The sequence below is a fragment of the Lissotriton vulgaris genome, chromosome 1_1 (assembly GCF_964263255.1).
Source record: "Lissotriton vulgaris chromosome 1_1, aLisVul1.2, whole genome shotgun sequence".
Lineage (NCBI taxonomy): Eukaryota > Metazoa > Chordata > Amphibia > Caudata > Salamandridae > Lissotriton > Lissotriton vulgaris.
Window position 1 is genome coordinate 1,370,589,609 of NC_141685.1, and position 18,996 is coordinate 1,370,608,604.

General features: G+C 41.6%; 6 non-coding genes across 6 annotated transcripts; all 6 read right to left on the reverse strand.

The window, feature by feature from the left end:
* Positions 1-2,142: 2,142 nt before the first annotated feature.
* Positions 2,143-2,224, reverse strand: TRNAS-CGA (transfer RNA serine (anticodon CGA)). Its single transcript has one exon. It is a non-coding gene; the product is annotated as a tRNA-Ser (tRNA).
* A 2,849-nt stretch (positions 2,225-5,073) lies between these two features.
* TRNAS-AGA (transfer RNA serine (anticodon AGA)) lies at positions 5,074-5,155 on the reverse strand. The gene has a single exon. It is a non-coding gene; the product is annotated as a tRNA-Ser (tRNA).
* A 2,849-nt stretch (positions 5,156-8,004) lies between these two features.
* TRNAS-AGA (transfer RNA serine (anticodon AGA)) lies at positions 8,005-8,086 on the reverse strand. The gene has a single exon. It is a non-coding gene; the product is annotated as a tRNA-Ser (tRNA).
* Positions 8,087-10,935: 2,849 nt separating this feature from the next.
* TRNAS-AGA (transfer RNA serine (anticodon AGA)) lies at positions 10,936-11,017 on the reverse strand. Its single transcript has one exon. It is a non-coding gene; the product is annotated as a tRNA-Ser (tRNA).
* Positions 11,018-13,866: 2,849 nt separating this feature from the next.
* Positions 13,867-13,948, reverse strand: TRNAS-AGA (transfer RNA serine (anticodon AGA)). The gene has a single exon. It is a non-coding gene; the product is annotated as a tRNA-Ser (tRNA).
* Positions 13,949-16,808: 2,860 nt separating this feature from the next.
* TRNAY-AUA (transfer RNA tyrosine (anticodon AUA)) lies at positions 16,809-16,890 on the reverse strand. The gene has a single exon. It is a non-coding gene; the product is annotated as a tRNA-Tyr (tRNA).
* Between the last annotated feature and the right edge of the window lie 2,106 nt (positions 16,891-18,996).

Below are 18,996 nucleotides of genomic sequence, written 5' to 3' on the forward strand. Positions count from 1 at the left end.
GCCAGAAACCGGTCCCCGGTAGCTTGTCTCCTTTCTGGTGAAGAATTGGCTTGGTAGTTTAGTCTGCCCTGTTCCCATGATGCACTGGGCCAGGGACAGACTGATTTGCATATAGCCAGGTTCTGAGCTGGGATGGTGCAGTGAGATAAATAACGGTGATGGATCAAGCCCTGATCTTTGGACTGGGTAAGAGTGGTCTGCTTAATTCAGACACTCTGTTCATCACCACCCCCTTTCTGAATCCCTCTCATAGGTTAGCATTGGGTATTCCCTTATACTTTTTGGGGGGTAATTCCATATCAGAGAGGAGAAGCTTTATTTATTTATTGATAAATCCTATCTACTGGTGAGGTTGGATTTAATCTTACTATTGTATAAATGCCATTTTTAGAGAGTGAGCATTTCTCTGCACTTACTGCTCTATTTGCATGAAAACCTGTCTTCAATTGACGTCTGGATTGGGCTGAGAGACAGCTACATATGTGCATTCCCTGTAGACAGCCACAACACAGGTCACTCAACTGCAACTGCATTCATCTGCATTCTGATTGGCCTGGGGAGTGCTCCGCTCCCCTTACCGCAAATATGTTCAAGAACGATAATTTATGTCAGTAAGTACAGTATACCTACATCTTATAATCATGTGTGTTTAAATAATTTGTCGTTAGATCGTTTAAATATTGAAAAGGATCTGTTTTTAATAGACATTTTACAAAAACAACTGGTACATTTGGGAATTCTGTAAAGGAAAATCCCAACTGCCGTGACATTGCCAACCACAATGCTGTGACTCGAATTCGAACCGAGGTTGCTGCGGCCACAACGCAGAGTACTAACCACTCTACGATCACGGCGAGCTACTTGGGCTCAATAACGTACAGTGACATGAAGAAATTATAATTCGGAACACTCAGGGATACTCCTGTGATAGGCTGAATGTGTTCATTGCTTCCTCATTCCTTATACAAAGGCTTTATCTCCTCAGTGGTTGACAGGCTGAAACCGTTTCCTGGCCGCCTGCTTGTGAACTGGCAGGAGTCAAAGATCACACATACACTGGTGGGCTTGTGATGGGACACCAATGCAGAGAAACACACCTGGCGCAGATATTCTATTCTGTTTATTAGACCTGCATCTCCCCTGTACCTCCTCAAGCCAACTGTATGTGAAGCAAGAAAGAGTTAAGGAACGGTCCATCTACACTTTTATTGGGAGGATGCTGCCGTGAGCTCCTCCCAGCTAATCACACAAACAGAAGTAAAGCATGATAACTACACAGTTAGGGGGGACTGCATGGTTAGGTTTTTGAGGAATTATTGAAACTGACCTCAGTGACCCATAATCAGAGCTGTGGCTAATGACTGCATGCCTAATTATGATGAAGCAAGCACCATGGCTCGTAGGGGCCCCACAACACACTTTTCTTAGCTCATTGAATTAAAGTATAAACTTCTGCCATGTGTGAGTGGTAAAGGCTTGTTAATTTTGTTGCTTTTCAAATTCACGTCTGACAACAAGACGAAGGAACATTGGGGCATCAGACGCTTTGGAAAGTAGCCACCAACTGCAGAGAAAGAGAGAAAGAGAGAAAAGACATTATGAGGTGTGGAGAAAACAGAAGCAGGTACAAGGAGCTCAAATGAGATTAATGGCGCCTAAATAGAGCACGTAAAGGAACAGTTACAAATCTGAGAAAAGGGAAAGAAAAGACTAGGAAAAAACACAGAAAGAGCTTGTAGATGAAATTCTCTTCCAGGAACAGCAGGTTAAGAGAAATTACACAGGGAGCAGTTAAGCTTGTAACACGGGGGAGAATAGAAAAGAAAATGCAGTTTTATGAAGTGTGTTTGCCTAATCCAGCTAGCACTTTTATTTTATTTCTCTATTTGCTTCTTTCATTGGTAAAGTAAGTTTCAAGTGCATGCACAGGTATGACCGAGAGAGCCAGGATATAATAATTTGAAGCGTTTGCACCAGCGCTAATGAAGGACGAGAGTTATAGCAAAGATATGAAAGGGGGAGCGATAATAAATATGTGATATGGCAATAGTGACACCAAAATAAGCCACCTATTTATAACAATGACATGGAAGAAATACTAAAGGTAACTTCTGAAATTGTAGCCGATGTTAAAAAGATACTCGTTGTCGGCAGGATTCGAACCTGCGCGGGGAGACCCAAATGGATTTCGAGTCCATCGCCTTAACCACTCGGCCACAACAACTGGCTGTAAGACTTGTGCACATAATCTGTATGCAAGTTTTCAAGGTGTCCCACAGCAAATTCCTGATATTCTGCAATGCACTTTTTAAAAAAATTTTTTTTTTCAGCAGGCACATTCTCTCCTAAAAACAAAAATTGCATGCGTATATCTCTAGTTTGGAATACCATAGGCTTGCATGCATACTCTCATGGGTCACTCAAGTTTTTTGGACCCTATTGCACTCTGTTTTCGTGCTGCTTTTAGTATATGACCCATATTACAGAAGTCTACCATCTTTGAGCATTTGAGGCTCCTTTGTAAGTGCTTTATATTTTTTCCTTGAAGAGCTATATAATAAAGGGGTCCAGGAAATATTGCATTTATATAAGATAAAAGAAGGCCCACTTGTCTCACAAAATGATGTAGAGAAACCTGATGTTTTACTCATGTTATCCTTAGTTCGTTTTTGTTAGACCTTGAATTCTTAAGGTGGTCCCAACCCCACCTTATTGCTTTTCACCTCCGCATTTTGCTGTATCTTTTTGTTGGCCTTAGGACTCTGATCACTTTATCGCTACTAATCAGTGCTGAAGTGCACGTGCTTCTTCCCTAATCATGTGTATAATTGGAGTATACCTGACTGACAGATTTAATTTACTTGAAAGCCCCTTGTAAAGTGGTATACCATATACCCAGGGACTGATTGTGCCACCCAAAGAAATAGCATTTCAAACCTGTCTCAAGCCTGCTACTGCAGTGCCTGTGCTGCAGTGTACTGCCACTTCGACTTGGCATTTAAAACTACTTGCCAAGCCTTAAACTCCAATTTTATTACATATCAGTAACCCCTAAGGTAGGCCCTAGGTAGTCCTAGGGGCATCATGCTATGTAAGTAAAAGGTAAGACATGTACTGTGGTAGTTTGTATGTCCTAGTAGTATCAAACAGTCTATTACATTTTTCACTACTGTGAGGTCTGCCCCTCTCATAGGTTAGCATTGGGTATTCCCTTATACTTTTTGGGGGGTAATTCCATATCAGAGAGGAGAAGCTTTATTTATTTATTGATAAATCCTATCTACTGGTGAGGTTGGATTTAATCTTACTATTGTATAAATGCCATTTTTAGAGAGTGAGCATTTCTCTGCACTTACTGCTCTATTTGCATTGAAACCTGTCTTCGATTGACGTCTGGATTGGGCTGCGAGACAGCTACATATGTGCATTCCCTGTAGACAGCCACAACACAGGTCACTCAACTGCAACTGCATTCATCTGCATTCTGATTGGCCTGGGGGAGAGCTCCGCTCCCCTTACCGCAAATCTGTTCAAGAACGATAATTTATGTCAGTAAGTACAGTATACCTACATCTTATAATCATGTGTGTTTAAATAATTTGTTGTTAGATCGTTTAAATATTGAAAAGGATCTGTTTTTAATAGACATTTTACAAAAACAACTGGTACATTTGGGAATTCTGTAAAGGAAAAACCCAACTGCCGTGACATTGCCAACCACAATGCCGTGACTCGGATTCGAACAGAGGTTGCTGCGGCCACAACGCAGAGTACTAACCACTATACGATCACGGCGAGCTACTTGGGCTCAATAACGTACAGTGACATGAAGAAATTATAATTCGGAACACTCAGGGCTACTCCTGTGATAGGCTGAATGTGTTCATTGCTTCCTCATTCCTTATACAAAGGCTTTATCTCCTCAGTGGTTGATAGGCTGAAACCGTTTCCTGGCCGCCTGCTTGTGAACTGGCAGGAGTCAAAGATCACACATACACTGGTGGGCCTGTGATGGGACACCAATGCAGAGAAACACACCTGGCGCAGATATTCTATTCTGTTTATTAGACCTGCATCTCCCCTGTACCTCCTCAAGCCATCTGTATGTGAAGCAAGAAAGAGTTAAGGAACGGTCCATCTACACTTTTATTGGGAGGATGCTGCCTTGAGCTCCTCCCAGCTAATCACACAAACAGCAGTAAAGCAAGATAACTACACAGTTAGGGGGGACTGCATGGTTAGGTTTTTGAGGAATTATTGAAACTGACCTCAGTGACCCATAATCAGAGCTGTGGCTAATGACTGCATGCCTAATTATGATGAAGCAAGCACCATGGCTCGTAGGGGCCCCACAACACACTTTTCTTAGCTCATTGAATTAAAGTATAAACTTCTGCCATGTGTGAGTGGTAAAGGCGTGTTAATTTTGTTGCTTTTCAAATTCACGTCTGACAACAAGACGAAGGAACATTGGGGCATCAGACGCTTTGGAAAGTAGCCACCAACCGCAGAGAAAGAGAGAAAGAGGGAAAAGACAGTATGAGGTGTGGAGAAAACAGCAGCAGGTACAAGGAGCTCAAATGAGATTAATGGCGCCTAAATAGAGCACGTAAAGGAACAGTTATAAATCTAAGAAAAGACTAGGAAAAAACACAGAAAGAGCTTGTAGATGAAATTCTCTTCCAGGAACAGCAGGTTAAGAGAAATTACACAGGGAGCAGTTAAGCTTGTAACACGGGGGAGAATAGAAAAGAAAATGCAGTTTTATGAAGTGTGTTTGCCTAATCCAGCTAGCACTTTTATTTTATTTCTCTATTTGCTTCTTTTATTGGTAAAGTAAGTTTCAAGTGCATGCACAGGTATGACCGAGAGAGCCAGGGTATAATAATTTGAAGCGTTTGCACCAGCGCTAATGAAAGACGAGAGTTATAGCAAAGATATGAAAGGGGGAGCGATAATAAATATGTGATTTGGCAATAGTGACACCAAAATAAGCCACCTATTTATAAGACTGACATGGAAGAAATACTAAAGGTTAACTTCTGAAATTGTAGCCGATGTTAAAAAGATTCTCGTTGTCGGCAGGATTCGAACCTGCGCGGGGAGACCCCAATGGATTTCTAGTCCATCGCCTTAACCACTCGGCCACAACAACTGACTGCAAGGTGTTTGCACATAATCTGTATGCAAGTTTTCAAGGTGTCCCACAGCAAATTCCTGATATTCTGCAATGCACTTTTTAAAAATAAGGTTTTTTTCAGCAGGCACATTCTCTCCTAAAAACAAAAATTGCATGCGTATATCTCTAGTTTGGAATACCATAGGCTTGCATGCATACTCTCATGGGTCACTAAAGTTTTTTGGACCCTATTGCACTCTGTTTTCGTGCTGCTTTTAGTATATGTCCCATATTACAGAAGTCTACCATCTTTGAGTATTTGAGGCTCCTTTGTAAGTGCTTTATATTTTTTCCTTGAAGAGCTATATAATAAAGGGGTCCGGGAAGGATTGCATTTATGGAAGATAAAAGAAGGCCCACTTGTCTCACCAAATGCTGTAGAGAAACCTGATGTTTTACTCATGTTATCCTTACTTCGTTTTTGTTAGACCTTGCATTCTTAAGGTGGTCCCAACCCCACCTTATTGCTTTTCACCTCCGCATTTTGCTGTATCTTTTTGTTGGCCTAAGGACTCTGATCACTTTATCGCTACTAATCAGTGCTGAAGTGCACGTGCTTCTTCCCTAATCATGTGTATAATTGGAGTATACCTGACTGACAGATTTAATTTACTTGAAAGCCCCTTGTAAAGTGGTATACCATATACCCAGGGACTGATTGTGCCGCCCAAAGAAATAGCATTTCAAACCTGTCTCAAGCCTGCTACTGCAGTGCCTGTGCTGCAGTGTACTGCCACTTCGACTTGGCATTTAAAACTACTTGCCAAACCTTAAACTCCAATTTTATTACATATCAGTAACCCCGAAGGTAGGCCCTAGGTAGTCCTAGGGGCATCATGCTATGTAAGTAAAAGGTAAGACATGTACTGTGGTAGTTTGTATGTCCTAGTAGTATCGAACAGTCTATTACATTTTTCACTACTGTGAGGTCTGCCCCTCTCATAGGTTAGCATTGGGTATTCCCTTATACTTTTTGGGGGGTAATTCCATATCAGAGAGGAGAAGCTTTATTTATTTATTGATAAATCCTATCTACTGGTGAGGTTGGATTTAATCTTACTATTGTGTAAATGCCATTTTTAGAGAGTGAGCATTTCTCTGCACTTACTGCTCTATTTGCATTGAAACCTGTCTTCGATTGACGTCTGGATTGGGCTGCGAGACAGCTACATATGTGCATTCCCTGTAGACAGCCACAACACAGGTCACTCAACTGCAACTGCATTCATCTGCATTCTGATTGGCCTGGGGGAGAGCTCCGCTCCCCTTACCGCAAATATGTTCAAGAACGATAATTTATGTCAGTAAGTACAGTATACCTACATCTTATAATCATGTGTGTTTAAATAATTTGTTGTTAGATCGTTTAAATATTGAAAAGGATCTGTTTTTAATAGACATTTTACAAAAACAACTGGTACATTTGGGAATTCTGTAAAGGAAAAACCCAACTGCCGTGACATTGCCAACCACAATGCCGTGACTCGGATTCGAACAGAGGTTGCTGCGGCCACAACGCAGAGTACTAACCACTATACGATCACGGCGAGCTACTTGGGCTCAATAACGTACAGTGACATGAAGAAATTATAATTCGGAACACTCAGGGCTACTCCTGTGATAGGCTGAATGTGTTCATTGCTTCCTCATTCCTTATACAAAGGCTTTATCTCCTCAGTGGTTGATAGGCTGAAACCGTTTCCTGGCCGCCTGCTTGTGAACTGGCAGGAGTCAAAGATCACACATACACTGGTGGGCCTGTGATGGGACACCAATGCAGAGAAACACACCTGGCGCAGATATTCTATTCTGTTTATTAGACCTGCATCTCCCCTGTACCTCCTCAAGCCATCTGTATGTGAAGCAAGAAAGAGTTAAGGAACGGTCCATCTACACTTTTATTGGGAGGATGCTGCCTTGAGCTCCTCCCAGCTAATCACACAAACAGCAGTAAAGCAAGATAACTACACAGTTAGGGGGGACTGCATGGTTAGGTTTTTGAGGAATTATTGAAACTGACCTCAGTGACCCATAATCAGAGCTGTGGCTAATGACTGCATGCCTAATTATGATGAAGCAAGCACCATGGCTCGTAGGGGCCCCACAACACACTTTTCTTAGCTCATTGAATTAAAGTATAAACTTCTGCCATGTGTGAGTGGTAAAGGCGTGTTAATTTTGTTGCTTTTCAAATTCACGTCTGACAACAAGACGAAGGAACATTGGGGCATCAGACGCTTTGGAAAGTAGCCACCAACCGCAGAGAAAGAGAGAAAGAGGGAAAAGACAGTATGAGGTGTGGAGAAAACAGCAGCAGGTACAAGGAGCTCAAATGAGATTAATGGCGCCTAAATAGAGCACGTAAAGGAACAGTTATAAATCTAAGAAAAGACTAGGAAAAAACACAGAAAGAGCTTGTAGATGAAATTCTCTTCCAGGAACAGCAGGTTAAGAGAAATTACACAGGGAGCAGTTAAGCTTGTAACACGGGGGAGAATAGAAAAGAAAATGCAGTTTTATGAAGTGTGTTTGCCTAATCCAGCTAGCACTTTTATTTTATTTCTCTATTTGCTTCTTTTATTGGTAAAGTAAGTTTCAAGTGCATGCACAGGTATGACCGAGAGAGCCAGGGTATAATAATTTGAAGCGTTTGCACCAGCGCTAATGAAAGACGAGAGTTATAGCAAAGATATGAAAGGGGGAGCGATAATAAATATGTGATTTGGCAATAGTGACACCAAAATAAGCCACCTATTTATAAGACTGACATGGAAGAAATACTAAAGGTTAACTTCTGAAATTGTAGCCGATGTTAAAAAGATTCTCGTTGTCGGCAGGATTCGAACCTGCGCGGGGAGACCCCAATGGATTTCTAGTCCATCGCCTTAACCACTCGGCCACAACAACTGACTGCAAGGTGTTTGCACATAATCTGTATGCAAGTTTTCAAGGTGTCCCACAGCAAATTCCTGATATTCTGCAATGCACTTTTTAAAAATAAGGTTTTTTTCAGCAGGCACATTCTCTCCTAAAAACAAAAATTGCATGCGTATATCTCTAGTTTGGAATACCATAGGCTTGCATGCATACTCTCATGGGTCACTAAAGTTTTTTGGACCCTATTGCACTCTGTTTTCGTGCTGCTTTTAGTATATGTCCCATATTACAGAAGTCTACCATCTTTGAGTATTTGAGGCTCCTTTGTAAGTGCTTTATATTTTTTCCTTGAAGAGCTATATAATAAAGGGGTCCGGGAAGGATTGCATTTATGGAAGATAAAAGAAGGCCCACTTGTCTCACCAAATGCTGTAGAGAAACCTGATGTTTTACTCATGTTATCCTTACTTCGTTTTTGTTAGACCTTGCATTCTTAAGGTGGTCCCAACCCCACCTTATTGCTTTTCACCTCCGCATTTTGCTGTATCTTTTTGTTGGCCTAAGGACTCTGATCACTTTATCGCTACTAATCAGTGCTGAAGTGCACGTGCTTCTTCCCTAATCATGTGTATAATTGGAGTATACCTGACTGACAGATTTAATTTACTTGAAAGCCCCTTGTAAAGTGGTATACCATATACCCAGGGACTGATTGTGCCGCCCAAAGAAATAGCATTTCAAACCTGTCTCAAGCCTGCTACTGCAGTGCCTGTGCTGCAGTGTACTGCCACTTCGACTTGGCATTTAAAACTACTTGCCAAGCCTTAAACTCCAATTTTATTACATATCAGTAACCCCGAAGGTAGGCCCTAGGTAGTCCTAGGGGCATCATGCTATGTAAGTAAAAGGTAAGACATGTACTGTGGTAGTTTGTATGTCCTAGTAGTATCGAACAGTCTATTACATTTTTCACTACTGTGAGGTCTGCCCCTCTCATAGGTTAGCATTGGGTATTCCCTTATACTTTTTGGGGGGTAATTCCATATCAGAGAGGAGAAGCTTTATTTATTTATTGATAAATCCTATCTACTGGTGAGGTTGGATTTAATCTTACTATTGTGTAAATGCCATTTTTAGAGAGTGAGCATTTCTCTGCACTTACTGCTCTATTTGCATTGAAACCTGTCTTCGATTGACGTCTGGATTGGGCTGCGAGACAGCTACATATGTGCATTCCCTGTAGACAGCCACAACACAGGTCACTCAACTGCAACTGCATTCATCTGCATTCTGATTGGCCTGGGGGAGAGCTCCGCTCCCCTTACCGCAAATATGTTCAAGAACGATAATTTATGTCAGTAAGTACAGTATACCTACATCTTATAATCATGTGTGTTTAAATAATTTGTTGTTAGATCGTTTAAATATTGAAAAGGATCTGTTTTTAATAGACATTTTACAAAAACAACTGGTACATTTGGGAATTCTGTAAAGGAAAAACCCAACTGCCGTGACATTGCCAACCACAATGCCGTGACTCGGATTCGAACAGAGGTTGCTGCGGCCACAACGCAGAGTACTAACCACTATACGATCACGGCGAGCTACTTGGGCTCAATAACGTACAGTGACATGAAGAAATTATAATTCGGAACACTCAGGGCTACTCCTGTGATAGGCTGAATGTGTTCATTGCTTCCTCATTCCTTATACAAAGGCTTTATCTCCTCAGTGGTTGATAGGCTGAAACCGTTTCCTGGCCGCCTGCTTGTGAACTGGCAGGAGTCAAAGATCACACATACACTGGTGGGCCTGTGATGGGACACCAATGCAGAGAAACACACCTGGCGCAGATATTCTATTCTGTTTATTAGACCTGCATCTCCCCTGTACCTCCTCAAGCCATCTGTATGTGAAGCAAGAAAGAGTTAAGGAACGGTCCATCTACACTTTTATTGGGAGGATGCTGCCTTGAGCTCCTCCCAGCTAATCACACAAACAGCAGTAAAGCAAGATAACTACACAGTTAGGGGGGACTGCATGGTTAGGTTTTTGAGGAATTATTGAAACTGACCTCAGTGACCCATAATCAGAGCTGTGGCTAATGACTGCATGCCTAATTATGATGAAGCAAGCACCATGGCTCGTAGGGGCCCCACAACACACTTTTCTTAGCTTATTGAATTAAAGTATAAACTTCTGCCATGTGTGAGTGGTAAAGGCGTGTTAATTTTGTTGCTTTTCAAATTCACGTCTGACAACAAGACGAAGGAACATTGGGGCATCAGACGCTTTGGAAAGTAGCCACCAACCGCAGAGAAAGAGAGAAAGAGGGAAAAGACAGTATGAGGTGTGGAGAAAACAGCAGCAGGTACAAGGAGCTCAAATGAGATTAATGGCGCCTAAATAGAGCACGTAAAGGAACAGTTATAAATCTAAGAAAAGACTAGGAAAAAACACAGAAAGAGCTTGTAGATGAAATTCTCTTCCAGGAACAGCAGGTTAAGAGAAATTACACAGGGAGCAGTTAAGCTTGTAACACGGGGGAGAATAGAAAAGAAAATGCAGTTTTATGAAGTGTGTTTGCCTAATCCAGCTAGCACTTTTATTTTATTTCTCTATTTGCTTCTTTTATTGGTAAAGTAAGTTTCAAGTGCATGCACAGGTATGACCGAGAGAGCCAGGGTATAATAATTTGAAGCGTTTGCACCAGCGCTAATGAAAGACGAGAGTTATAGCAAAGATATGAAAGGGGGAGCGATAATAAATATGTGATTTGGCAATAGTGACACCAAAATAAGCCACCTATTTATAAGACTGACATGGAAGAAATACTAAAGGTTAACTTCTGAAATTGTAGCCGATGTTAAAAAGATTCTCGTTGTCGGCAGGATTCGAACCTGCGCGGGGAGACCCCAATGGATTTCTAGTCCATCGCCTTAACCACTCGGCCACAACAACTGACTGCAAGGTGTTTGCACATAATCTGTATGCAAGTTTTCAAGGTGTCCCACAGCAAATTCCTGATATTCTGCAATGCACTTTTTAAAAATAAGGTTTTTTTCAGCAGGCACATTCTCTCCTAAAAACAAAAATTGCATGCGTATATCTCTAGTTTGGAATACCATAGGCTTGCATGCATACTCTCATGGGTCACTAAAGTTTTTTGGACCCTATTGCACTCTGTTTTCGTGCTGCTTTTAGTATATGTCCCATATTACAGAAGTCTACCATCTTTGAGTATTTGAGGCTCCTTTGTAAGTGCTTTATATTTTTTCCTTGAAGAGCTATATAATAAAGGGGTCCGGGAAGGATTGCATTTATGGAAGATAAAAGAAGGCCCACTTGTCTCACCAAATGCTGTAGAGAAACCTGATGTTTTACTCATGTTATCCTTAGTTCGTTTTTGTTAGACCTTGCATTCTTAAGGTGGTCCCAACCCCACCTTATTGCTTTTCACCTCCGCATTTTGCTGTATCTTTTTGTTGGCCTAAGGACTCTGATCACTTTATCGCTACTAATCAGTGCTGAAGTGCACGTGCTTCTTCCCTACTCATGTGTATAATTGGAGTATACCTGACTGACAGATTTAATTTACTTGAAAGCCCCTTGTAAAGTGGTATACCATATACCCAGGGACTGATTGTGCCGCCCAAAGAAATAGCATTTCAAACCTGTCTCAAGCCTGCTACTGCAGTGCCTGTGCTGCAGTGTACTGCCACTTCGACTTGGCATTTAAAACTACTTGCCAAGCCTTAAACTCCAATTTTATTACATATCAGTAACCCCGAAGGTAGGCCCTAGGTAGTCCTAGGGGCATCATGCTATGTAAGTAAAAGGTAAGACATGTACTGTGGTAGTTTGTATGTCCTAGTAGTATCGAACAGTCTATTACATTTTTCACTACTGTGAGGTCTGCCCCTCTCATAGGTTAGCATTGGGTATTCCCTTATACTTTTTGGGGGGTAATTCCATATCAGAGAGGAGAAGCTTTATTTATTTATTGATAAATCCTATCTACTGGTGAGGTTGGATTTAATCTTACTATTGTGTAAATGCCATTTTTAGAGAGTGAGCATTTCTCTGCACTTACTGCTCTATTTGCATTGAAACCTGTCTTCGATTGACGTCTGGATTGGGCTGCGAGACAGCTACATATGTGCATTCCCTGTAGACAGCCACAACACAGGTCACTCAACTGCAACTGCATTCATCTGCATTCTGATTGGCCTGGGGGAGAGCTCCGCTCCCCTTACCGCAAATATGTTCAAGAACGATAATTTATGTCAGTAAGTACAGTATACCTACATCTTATAATCATGTGTGTTTAAATAATTTGTTGTTAGATCGTTTAAATATTGAAAAGGATCTGTTTTTAATAGACATTTTACAAAAACAACTGGTACATTTGGGAATTCTGTAAAGGAAAAACCCAACTGCCGTGACATTGCCAACCACAATGCCGTGACTCGGATTCGAACAGAGGTTGCTGCGGCCACAACGCAGAGTACTAACCACTATACGATCACGGCGAGCTACTTGGGCTCAATAACGTACAGTGACATGAAGAAATTATAATTCGGAACACTCAGGGCTACTCCTGTGATAGGCTGAATGTGTTCATTGCTTCCTCATTCCTTATACAAAGGCTTTATCTCCTCAGTGGTTGATAGGCTGAAACCGTTTCCTGGCCGCCTGCTTGTGAACTGGCAGGAGTCAAAGATCACACATACACTGGTGGGCCTGTGATGGGACACCAATGCAGAGAAACACACCTGGCGCAGATATTCTATTCTGTTTATTAGACCTGCATCTCCCCTGTACCTCCTCAAGCCATCTGTATGTGAAGCAAGAAAGAGTTAAGGAACGGTCCATCTACACTTTTATTGGGAGGATGCTGCCTTGAGCTCCTCCCAGCTAATCACACAAACAGCAGTAAAGCAAGATAACTACACAGTTAGGGGGGACTGCATGGTTAGGTTTTTGAGGAATTATTGAAACTGACCTCAGTGACCCATAATCAGAGCTGTGGCTAATGACTGCATGCCTAATTATGATGAAGCAAGCACCATGGCTCGTAGGGGCCCCACAACACACTTTTCTTAGCTTATTGAATTAAAGTATAAACTTCTGCCATGTGTGAGTGGTAAAGGCGTGTTAATTTTGTTGCTTTTCAAATTCACGTCTGACAACAAGACGAAGGAACATTGGGGCATCAGACGCTTTGGAAAGTAGCCACCAACCGCAGAGAAAGAGAGAAAGAGGGAAAAGACAGTATGAGGTGTGGAGAAAACAGCAGCAGGTACAAGGAGCTCAAATGAGATTAATGGCGCCTAAATAGAGCACGTAAAGGAACAGTTATAAATCTAAGAAAAGACTAGGAAAAAACACAGAAAGAGCTTGTAGATGAAATTCTCTTCCAGGAACAGCAGGTTAAGAGAAATTACACAGGGAGCAGTTAAGCTTGTAACACGGGGGAGAATAGAAAAGAAAATGCAGTTTTATGAAGTGTGTTTGCCTAATCCAGCTAGCACTTTTATTTTATTTCTCTATTTGCTTCTTTTATTGGTAAAGTAAGTTTCAAGTGCATGCACAGGTATGACCGAGAGAGCCAGGGTATAATAATTTGAAGCGTTTGCACCAGCGCTAATGAAAGACGAGAGTTATAGCAAAGATATGAAAGGGGGAGCGATAATAAATATGTGATTTGGCAATAGTGACACCAAAATAAGCCACCTATTTATAAGACTGACATGGAAGAAATACTAAAGGTTAACTTCTGAAATTGTAGCCGATGTTAAAAAGATTCTCGTTGTCGGCAGGATTCGAACCTGCGCGGGGAGACCCCAATGGATTTCTAGTCCATCGCCTTAACCACTCGGCCACAACAACTGACTGCAAGGTGTTTGCACATAATCTGTATGCAAGTTTTCAAGGTGTCCCACAGCAAATTCCTGATATTCTGCAATGCACTTTTTAAAAATAAGGTTTTTTTCAGCAGGCACATTCTCTCCTAAAAACAAAAATTGCATGCGTATATCTCTAGTTTGGAATACCATAGGCTTGCATGCATACTCTCATGGGTCACTAAAGTTTTTTGGACCCTATTGCACTCTGTTTTCGTGCTGCTTTTAGTATATGTCCCATATTACAGAAGTCTACCATCTTTGAGTATTTGAGGCTCCTTTGTAAGTGCTTTATATTTTTTCCTTGAAGAGCTATATAATAAAGGGGTCCGGGAAGGATTGCATTTATGGAAGATAAAAGAAGGCCCACTGGTCTCACCAAATGCTGTAGAGAAACCTGATGTTTTACTCATGTTATCCTTAGTTCGTTTTTGTTAGACCTTGCATTCTTAAGGTGGTCCCAACCCCACCTTATTGCTTTTCACCTCCGCATTTTGCTGTATCTTTTTGTTGGCCTTAGGACTCTGATCACTTTATCGCTACTAATCAGTGCTGAAGTGCACGTGCTTCTTCCCTAATCATGTGTATAATTGGAGTATACCTGACTGACAGATTTAATTTACTTGAAAGCTCCTTGTAAAGTGGTATACCATATACCCAGGGACTGATTGTGCCGCCCAAAGAAATAGCATTTCAAACCTGTCTCAAGCCTGCTACTGCAGTGCCTGTGCTGCAGTGTACTGCCACTTCGACTTGGCATTTAAAACTACTTGCCAAGCCTTAAACTCCAATTTTATTACATATCAGTAACCCCGAAGGTAGGCCCTAGGTAGTCCTAGGGGCATCATGCTATGTAAGTAAAAGGTAAGACATGTACTGTGGTAGTTTGTATGTCCTAGTAGTATCAAACAGTCTATTACATGTTTCACTACTGTGAGGTCTGCCCCTCTCATAGGTTAGCATTGGGTATTCCCTTATACTTTTTGGGGGGTAATTCCATATCAGAGAGGAGAAGCTTTATTTATTTATTGATAAATCCTATCTACTGGTGAGGTTGGATTTAATCTTACTATTGTATAAATGCCATTTTTAGAGAGTGAGCATTTCTCTGCACTTACTGCTCTATTTGCATTGAAACCTGTCTTCGATTGACGTCTGGATTGGGCTGCGAGACAGCTACATATGTGCATTCCCTGTAGACAGCCACAACACAGGTCACTCAACTGCAACTGCATTCATCTGCATTCTGATTGGCCTGGGGGAGAGCTCCGCTCCCCTTACCGCAAATATGTTCAAGAACGATAATTTATGTCAGTAAGTACAGTATACCTACATCTTATAATCATGTGTGTTTAAATAATTTGTTGTTAGATCGTTTAAATATTGAAAAGGATCTGTTTTTAATAGACATTTTACAAAAACAACTGGTACATTTGGGAATTCTGTAAAGGAAAAACCCAACTGCCGTGACATTGCCAACCACAATGCCATGACTCGGATTCGAACCGAGGTTGCTGCGGCCACAACGCAGAGTACTAAACACTATACGATCACGGCGAGCTACTTGGGCTCGATAACGTACAGTGACATGAAGAAATTATAATTCGGAACACTCAGGGCTACTCCTGTGATAGGCTGAATGTGTTCATTGCTTCCTCATTCCTTATACAAAGGCTTTACCTCCTCAGTGGTTGATAGGCTGAAACCGTTTCCTGGCCGCCTGCTTGTGAACTGGCAGGAGTCAAAGATCACACATACACTGGTGGGCCTGTGATGGGACACCAATGCAGAGAAACACACCTGGCGCAGATATTCTATTCTGTTTATTAGACCTGCATCTCCCCTGTACCTCCTCAAGCCATCTGTATGTGAAGCAAGAAAGAGTTAAGGAACGGTCCATCTACACTTTTATTGGGAGGATGCTGCCGTGAGCTCCTCCCAGCTAATCACACAAACAGCAGTAAAGCAAGATAACTACACAGTTAGGGGGGACTGCATGGTTAGGTTTTTGAGGAATTATTGAAACTGACCTCAGTGACCCATAATCAGAGCAGTGGCTAATGACTGCATGCCTAATTATGATGAAGCAAGCACCATGGCTCGTAGGGGCCCCACAACACACTTTTCTTAGCTCATTGAATTAAAGTATAAACTTCTGCCATGTGTGAGTGGTAAAGGCTTGTTAATTTTGTTGCTTTTCAAATTCACGTCTGACAACAAGACGAAGGAACATTGGGGCATCAGACGCTTTGGAAAGTAGCCACCAACCGCAGAGAAAGAGCGAAAGAGGGAAAAGACAGTATGAGGTGTGGAGAAAACAGCAGCAGGTACAAGGAGCTCAAATGAGATTAATGGCGCCTAAATAGAGCACGTAAAGGAACAGTTACAAATCTAAGAAAAGGGAAAGAAAAGACTAGGAAAAAACACAGAAAGAGCTTGTAGATGAAATTCTCTTCCAGGAACAGCAGGTTAAGAGAAATTACACAGGGAGCAGTTAAGCTTGTAACAGGGGGGAGAATAGAAAAGAAAATGCAGTTTTATGAAGTGTGTTTGCCTAATCCAGCTAGCACTTTTATTTTATTTCTCTATTTGCTTCTTTTATTGGTAAAGTAAGTTTCAAGTGCATGCACAGGTATGACCGAGAGAGCCAGGGTATAATAATTTGAAGCGTTTGCACCAGCGCTAATGAAGGACGAGAGTTATAGCAAAGATATGAAAGGGGGAGCGATAATAAATATGTGATATGGCAATAGTGACACCAAAATAAGCCACCTATTTATAAAACTGACATGGAAGAAATACTAAAGGTTAACTTCTGAAATTGTAGCCGATGTTAAAAAGATTCTCGTTGTCGGCAGGATTCGAACCTGCGCGGGGAGACCCCAATGGATTTATAGTCCATCGCCTTAACCACTCGGCCACAACAACTGACTGTAAGGTGTGTGCACATAATCTGTATGCAAGTTTTCAAGGTGTCCCACAGCAAATTCCTGATATTCTGCAATGCACTTTTTAAAAATAAGGTTTTTTTCAGCAGGCACATTCTCTCCTAAAAACAAAAATTGCATGCGTATATCTCTAGTTTGGAATACCATAGGCTTGCATGCATACTCTCATGGGTCACTCAAGTTTTTTGGACCCTATTGCACTCTGTTTTCGTGCTGCTTTTAGTATATGTCCCATATTAAAGAAGTCTACCATCTTTGAGTATTTGAGGCTCCTTTGTAGTGCTTTATATTTTTTCCTTGAAGAGCTATATAATAAAGGGGTCCGGGAAGGATTGCATTTATGGAAGATAAAAGAAGGCCCACTTGTCTCACCAAATGCTGTAGAGAAACCTGATGTTTTACTCATGTTATCCTTAGTTCGTTTTTGTTAGACCTTGCATTCTTAAGGTGGTCCCAACCCCACCTTATTGCTTTTCACCTCCGCATTTTGCTGTATCTTTTTGTTGGCCTTAGGACTCTGATCACTTTATCGCTACTAATCAGTGCTGAAGTGCACGTGCTTCTTCCCTAATCATGTGTATAATTGGAGTATACCTGACTGACAGATTTAATTTACTTGAAAGCCCCTTGTAAAGTGGTATACCATATACCCAGGGACTGATTGTGCCGCCCAAAGAAATAGCATTTCAAACCTGTCTCAAGCCTGCTACTGCAGTGCCTGTGCTGCAGTGTACTGCCACTTCGACTTGACATTTAAAACTACTTGCCAAGCCTTAAACTCCAATTTTATTACATATCAGTAACCCCTAAGGTAGGCCCTAGGTAGTCCTAGGGGCATCATGCTATGTAAGTAAAAGGTAAGACATGTACTGTGGTAGTTTGTATGTCCTAGTAGTATCAAACAGTCTATTACATTTTTCACTACTGTGAGGTCTGCCCCTCTCATAGGTTAGCATTGGGCATTCGCTTATACTTTTTGGGGGGTAATTCCATATCAGAGAGGAGAAGCTTTATTTATTTATTGATAAATCCTATCTACTGGTGAGGTTGGATTTAATCTTACTATTGTATAAATGCCATTTTTAGAGAGTGAGCATTTCTCTGCACTTACTGCTCTATTTGCATTGAAACCTGTCTTCGATTGACGTCTGGATTGGGCTGCGAGACAGCTACATATGTGCATTCCCTGTAGACAGCCACAACACAGGTCACTCAACTGCAACTGCATTCATCTGCATTCTGATTGGCCTGGGGGAGAGCTCCGCTCCCCTTACCGCAAATATGTTCAAGAACGATAATTTATGTCAGTAAGTACAGTACACCTACATCTTATAATCATGTGTGTTTAAATAATTTGTTGTTAGATCGTTTAAATATTGAAAAGGATCTGTTTTTAATAGACATTTTACAAAAACAACTGGTACATTTGGGAATTCTGTAAAGGAAAAACCCCACTGCCGTGACATTGCCAACCACAATGCCGTGACTCGGATTCGAACCGAGGTTGCTGCGGCCACATCGCAGAGTACTAACCACTATACGATCACGGCGAGCTACTTGGGCCCAATAACGTACAGTGACATGAAGAAATTATAATTCGGAACACTCAGGGCTACTCCTGTGATAGGCTGAATGTGTTCATTGCTTCCTCATTCCTTATACAAAGGCTTTATCTCCTCAGTGGTTGATAGGCTGAAACCGTTTCCTGGCCGCCTGCTTGTGAACTGGCAGGAGTCAAAGATCACACATACACTGGTGGGCCTGTGATGGGACACCAATGCAGAGAAACACACCTGGCGCAGATATTCTATTCTGTTTATTAGACCTGCATCTCCCCTGTACCTCCTCAAGCCATCTGTATTTGAAGCAAGAAAGAGTTAAGGAACGGTCCATCTACAATTTTATTGGGAGGATGCTGCCGTGAGCTCCTCCCAGCTAATCACACAAACAGCAGTAAAGCAAGATAACTACACAGTTAGGGGGGACTGCATGGTTAGGTTTTTGAGGAATTATTGAAACTGACCTCAGTGACCCATATTCAGAGCTGTGGCTAATGACTGCATGCCTAATTATGATGAAGCAAGCA